The sequence below is a fragment of the Jaculus jaculus genome, chromosome 2 (assembly GCF_020740685.1).
Source record: "Jaculus jaculus isolate mJacJac1 chromosome 2, mJacJac1.mat.Y.cur, whole genome shotgun sequence".
NCBI classification, from domain to species: domain Eukaryota; kingdom Metazoa; phylum Chordata; class Mammalia; order Rodentia; family Dipodidae; genus Jaculus; species Jaculus jaculus.
Genome location: NC_059103.1, coordinates 60,817,077 through 60,823,812, shown reverse-complemented (window position 1 = coordinate 60,823,812; position 6,736 = coordinate 60,817,077).

The window sequence follows — 6,736 nt, the reverse complement described above, 5'->3', positions numbered from 1 at the left end:
ATATGACAAATACATGATTATTAATACAATAAACTTCAAACTTAATTAAAAAAAGAAACTGAGAGATGAGCATAGGGACACATGCCTTTGATCCTAGTTCTTGGGAGGCTGATATTGGATTGTCATGAGTTTGAAGCCAGCCTTGGTTACAGGGTCAGTTTCATCTCAGCCTGGGCTAGAGCAAGACCTTGCCTCAAACAAACCAAAAAAGGTTAGTTTTAAAGCCCAATAAAATTTGGGTGAGTTTATTTAAACAAAGAATTAATTTACTAGATAGCTATAAACCAGAATGGTTTTGTAGTTCCATGGAGTAAACATAGAGAGAAGACATTCACAGGATAGACATAGAAAGGAAAAATGGTGATTGGGGATGGACTTATAATAGTCCTGTTGAGCCTATAATGTGACCACTTGGCTTCTTGCTCCTGCCCCAGTGCCATTCCTCCCATGATGGAATAAATCCCCCTGGCACTGTAGCCCAAAATAAATCCTTTCCTTCCTTAAGTTGTCTACCATGAAGTTACATCAATGAGAGATTATTAATAGGATGCCAATGAGCAAAACAACTGGCACAAAGCAGTGGAAATTCTGTGGATGTGAGCCCATAACAGAAGTAAAGTTCATCAGTGAATGCCACTGGTTTCAAGGGTCAGAGGACATTTATGAGCCCAGCCAGAAGATCCCTGCCACTCTCTGATGGACTTTGTGGGTTTTTATTCATCGCATTACTTCCCAAGTGTAACCTCCAAAGTTTTATTTTGTGTCATCAATGCAAATGATTAATGAAGTGGATATAATTCAGAATAACTGGCATTAATCTTCAAGAGATGATAGTATTCTAAAAACATGTGACATTTTTATAAATTCTTCCCCCTTTTTATGTCATTTTTATTTTTATTTATTGGCCATTATTGGAATTTTATTTCATATGGTATAAAACTCACAGGGATATTGGTATAAGACTGAAATTCACTCAGAGGTTTCTCTACCTCTTGTTTTTTTTTTTTTTAATTATTAAATTAGTTTTCTGTTCAGCAAATACAGGCAGTTTGGTACCATTATTAGGCTCATCTGTAAGCTACCCCCTCCCCAATTGCCCCTCCTTGTTGATGTATATGGGTCGTGCATTGTGGAGTTAGCCCACAGTTATTGGTATGATAAATGTCTCTGCATATCCTTAACCAACATGTGGCTCTGACATACTTTTCACCCCTCTTCCGCAAATATTTCCCTGAGCTATGTTGGGTTCATTTTTGGTCTCCTTCAGCAATGAGGTGTTGGGGGCCTCTGAGGCTCTGTCTCTCTGATTTGGTAGGAGTTGATTTTTTCTCTGTGTTGGTCTCCTTCCCCTTTGTGCAGGTATCTGGTTCATCAGGAAAACAGCACCTATGCTTGTTTTGCCAATTTTCCTTAGTTTCAGTCTTACTGTTTAGATTTTTGAGTTCTTTATAGATTCTAGAGATTAGGCCTTTCTCAGTTGGATAACCCACAAATATTTTCTCCCATTCTGTGGGTAATCTATTGGCTTTGTTTATTGTATGCTTATCTGTAAAGAAACTCTTCAGCTTCATGTGATCCCATTGGTTGAGTGACTGTTTAAGATCGTGAGCTACTGGGTTTTTTTTTTTTTTTAATTTAATTTCTTAGTTTTCATTTCAGTGAATACAGGCAGTTTGGTACCATTATTTAGGCTCATCTGTGATCTACCCCCTCCCATTAGACCCTCCTTGTTAATGAAAATGGGTCATGCATTGTGGAGTTAGCCCCCAGTTATTAGTATGATAAATGTCTCTGCAAATCATGACCCAACATGTAACTCTGACATTCTTTCCACCCCCTCTTCCGCAAGATTTTCCTGAGTCATGTTGGGTTCATTTTTGGTCTGCTTCAGTGCTGAGGTGTTGGTTTTTGTTCAGGAAGTCTTTTTCCATTCCTATATCATGGAAAGTACTTCCTAAATTTTCTTCCAGCACTATTTGAGTTTCTGGTCTTATATTGAGATCTTTGATCCATTTGGATTTGAGTGCAGTGGGGAAATGTGTGGATCAAGTTTCAGTTTTCTGCATGTGGTTATCCAGTTTGTCCAGCACCATTTGTTGTAGATGCTGTCTTTTCTCCAGCCGAATATCAAGTAGCTATAGTTGCTTGACCCAAAGTCTGGGTCCTCAGGTCTATTCCATTGGTCTATACTCCTGTTTTGATGCCAGTACCATTGCTGTTTTTATTACTATGGCTTTCTAATATAGCTTTAGATGGGGTATGGTGATGCCACCAGAGGTATTTCTTTTGCTGAGGATATGTTTGGATATGTGAGGCCTTCTGCCTTTCCATATTAAGATTGAGGTCATTTTTTCTATCTCTGTGAAGAACACTGTAGGTATTTTAGTTGGAATTGCATTAAATCTATATATTGCCTTTGGTAGGATTGCCATCTTCACAATGTTAATTTTGCCTATCCAGGAGCATGGGAGGTCTTTCCATTTTCTCAAGTCCTCCTCAATTTCTTTTTTGAGAGTTTTTATGTTTTCATTGTATAGATCTTTCACTTCCTTGGTTAACGTTATTCCAAGGTATTTTATTTTTTTGTTGCTATTGAAAATGGAACTATGTCTATTATTTCTTTCTCTGTATCTTTGTCATTTGCATATAGAAATGCTACCGATTTTTGTGCATTGATTTTGTGTCCTGCTAATTTGCTACAGGAGTTAATCAACTTTAGCACATTTGGGATGGAGTCTCTCGGGTCTCTTACATATACTATCATGTCATCAGTGTATAGAGCTAACTTAACTTCTTCCTTTCCAAATTGTATCCCTTTTATTTCCTTCTCCTGTCTTATTGCTTGAGCTAGGACTTTCAGTACTATATTGAAAAGCAGAGGTGCGAGAGGACATCCCTGGCTTGTTCCTGATCTCAATGGGAATTCCTCCAGTCTCTCTCCATTTAGTATTATTTGGGCCTTTGGTGCTGTGTACATTGCCTTTATTATGTTAAGATATGTATCAACTATGCTAATTCTCTCCAATGTTTTGATCATCAATGTTTTGATGTTGTATCTTGTCAAAGGCCTTTCCTGCATCTATTGAAATGATCATGTAGTTTTTACGTTTAAGCTGTTTATGTGTTGTATTACATTGACAGATTTCCTTATGTTGAACCACCCTTATGTTCCTGGGATGAATCCCACTTGGTCAAGGTGGATAATGCTTTTGATGTGCTGTTGGATTTGGTTTGCAAGTATTTTGTTCAGGATCTTTGCATCTAAGTTCATTAAGGAAATAGGCAGGTAGTTTTCTTTTCTTGTGCCATTTCTGCCTGGTTTTGGGATTAGGGTGATACTAGCTTCATAAAAGGAATTGGGAAACTTTCCCTGTTCTTCATTTGTGTGGCACAATATTAGGAAGATTGGTTTGAGTTCCTCAATGAAGGTTTGATAGAATTCAGCTGAGAAGCCATCTGGTCCTGGACTCTTCTTTTTGGGAAGGGTTATTCTTACTTTTTCAATCTCCATGAGTGTGATGGGTTCACTGAGGTGATTAATCTGCTCTGAGTTTACCTTTGATAGATGGTATGTGTCCAGGAATTTATCCATCTCCTCCACATTATCCAGTTTTGTGGAGTAGAGGTTTTTGAAATAAGTCCTGATGATTCTCCCAATTTCACTTATGTCTGTTGTGACCTCTCCTTTTTAATTTTGAATTTTTTTAATTTGAAGCTTCGCCTTTTTTTGGTTGAACAAATTGGCCAGGGGTTGGTCAATCTTTTTTATTTTTTCTAAGAACCAGCTTTTGGTTTTGTCAATTGTGTTAATTGTTTCCTTGGTTTCCAATTCACTAATTTCTGCTATGATTTTAATTATTTTTCCCCTTCTGGAGCTCCTTAGGTTGGATTTTTCTTGTTTTTCCAGTGCCTTTAGGAGGATGGCTAGGTTATTGATTTGGGATCTTTCTGTCTTTTTTTTTTTTTTAATTTAATTTATTAGTTTTCATTTCAGCGAATACAGGCAGTTTGGTACCATTATTTAGGCTCATCTGTGATCTACCCCCTCTCATTAGACCCTCCTTGTTAATGATAATGGGTCGTGCATTGTGGAGTTAGCCCCCAGTTATTAGTATGGTAAATGTCTCTGCAAATCATGACCCAATATGTAACTCTGACATTCTTTCCGCCCCCTCTTCCCCAAGATTTCCCTGAGCCATGTTGGGTTCATTTGTGGTCTGCTTCAGTGCTGAGGTGTTGGGGGCCTCTGAGGCTTTGGCTCTCTGATTTGGTAGGAGTTGATTTTTCTCTGCGTTTATCTCCTTCCCCTTTGTGATGGTATCCGGTTCACAGGAAAACATCACCCTTGCTAATTTCGCCAGTTGTCCTTAGTTTCAGTTGGGCCCCTTTTGAGGTATGTTGGGGCAGCTCTCTTCTTAGGATCTGCATCTATCTGGAAAAGAGAAGCAGAATCTCCAACGGAGAGTAAGTTAGCACCCAGAAAATTGAGATAACACTTACTTTTTTGATAGACAGTTTGATAGGTGTAGCCCCCCTTATACCCTGTGATTGATGGTAGCTTGATATTGTAGAGTGGGCTTGTGTTTAGGTATGGTTCTGACTTGTTTCCCAGCTCCAGCTAAGGGTCTAGCACCACTGAGTGGATCAGTTAGCCAAATCAAGAGCAATTGATTCCTCACCATGGCTGTGTACCACTACTGCACTACAAACAACAAGGGGAAAAAAAGGTAAGTATTCAAGGGAAATTAGGAACTTTTTGAACAGGGAGGGCACAGATCCAGGAAAAGAGGGAAGCACACACCCCCGCGACCCACGCCCTGCCACCCCGCCCGCCGCGAATCGCAGCATTGGGCTCGGCCCGGCGCCTCAGCGGCCTGGAGCACCGTGCGCACCAAGCCCCACACACCCCGCGACCCGCGCACACCCCACAATCCCTAGGCCCCCCACAAGTGTGCCCCTCCCCCCCAGAGCGCCCCACGCTCCCTATCCACACACAGAGGCACAGTCCCAGCGAACCAAAGCTTCCCGCGCCCCAGGCGACCAGGCCTGCCCCGTGCCCCCACGCCCCACCCCCGCGAGCCTCGAGACACCCCCCCCACCCGCCCCAACCCCGCGCGCGCCCCCCCCCCGCGCGCCCCACGTTCCCTATCCACTCAGCAGGTGCGCCCCAAGCGCCCCACGCCCCGGGCGCCCAGGCGTACCCCGCACCCCTGCACCCCCGTGCGCCCCGAGACCCCCATGCCCCACCCCCACACACCTCGAGCCCCCTCCCACGCCCCCACCCCCGCCCCCGCCTCCCCCCGCGCGCCCAAAGCTCCCTACCCACACGCGGCAGGCGCTCTCCAAGCGCCCCTGAGCGTCCCGCGCCCCAGGTGCCCAGGTGTGCCCCGCACCCCTTGCGTGCACCAAGACCCCCACGCCCCACCACTGTGCTCCTTGAGCCCCCCGCCCCCCCTTGCGCCCCACCCCCGCCGCGCGTCCAGAGTGCCCCACGGTGTCCTGCAGCGTCCCCCAGCGTCCCACGCTCCATCTTACCTCAGCGTGCTCCACACCCCCTGCAAGACCCGCGACCCCCTTGACCCCTCCCCCGCGCGACCCGCCCGCGAGTCCAGAGCACCCTGCGGCTTCCCACAGCGTCCTGCGTCCCCCCCCCCACGCCCACCTGAGCGCCCCGTGCTCCTAGCCATCCACCCTCCCCACGCGCTCTGTGCCTCCACCCACACGCGCCCCGGAGCATCCGTGCCCTGAGCCCCATGCACCCTGAAGCGCTCCCTGACCCCCCGCACCCAGCCCCGGTGCCTCCCGCCCCCCACCCCGCACGCCCCTCGTCCCCCCGCCACACGCGGCCCGGGTGACCCCGTACTCCCCAGCGCGCCCCTGCGTGCCCAGGTGTGCCCCGTGTCCCCTGTGCCCCACCCCCACGCATCCTGCACCCCGGAGTGCCTCAGCGTACCCCGCCCCCCTCCACATCCCGCTCCCCACGTGCGACCCCCTCAGCCCCCCCCGCATCCTGCGGCATCTCTTGACACCCCGCACCCCGGTGTGCCCCGCGCCCCCTCCCCCCACGTGTACCCCCCACGTGCTCTGTGCCCCTAGCCCCCCGCTCCTGCTGCAAGCTCCTCCGCGCCCCCCTGCGCACCCAGTAACCCCCTGCACGCCCTGCGCTCCCCCCTGCGCCCCCCAGGTGCCCCGCACCCTGCCGCACCCCGCACACACCCCCTGCATACACACACCCCCGCACCAACAGCGCGCCCCTCGCCCCCTAACTAATCAGAGCACCCCACCCCCCTCACCCCTCCAGGGCACCCTACCCCGCGCCCCCTGAGCCCTGCCACCTCCTGCACACCCCACCCTGATTGCCTGGTGCCCCGGCGCACCCCGACCCCCCCCCCCCCGCCGCATGCCCCACTCGCTCCATACACACCATCGCACCCCGCGCCCCCTTCTACCCACCTGCCCACGCACCCTCTGCACATCCTGCATGGCTGTGCTCTGATCGGGCACCCACCAGTCACGCCTGCCAGCCTGCTACACTGAAGCTGAGACCTCCTACCTTGCCCTTGTTCCCTGATCCTGCGAGTAGACCAGCCACGTGGTGCTCAGTTCGCAGGCCTGTGGGGGCCACCCCTGTCGTGAATAGGTGGCTGCCAGATCCCCTACTGCTGTGCTCACATCACTTGTTGCCAGTCAGCTTCTGCTGTGTCCTGATTCCGTACCCACATCATCTGCCTCTGCA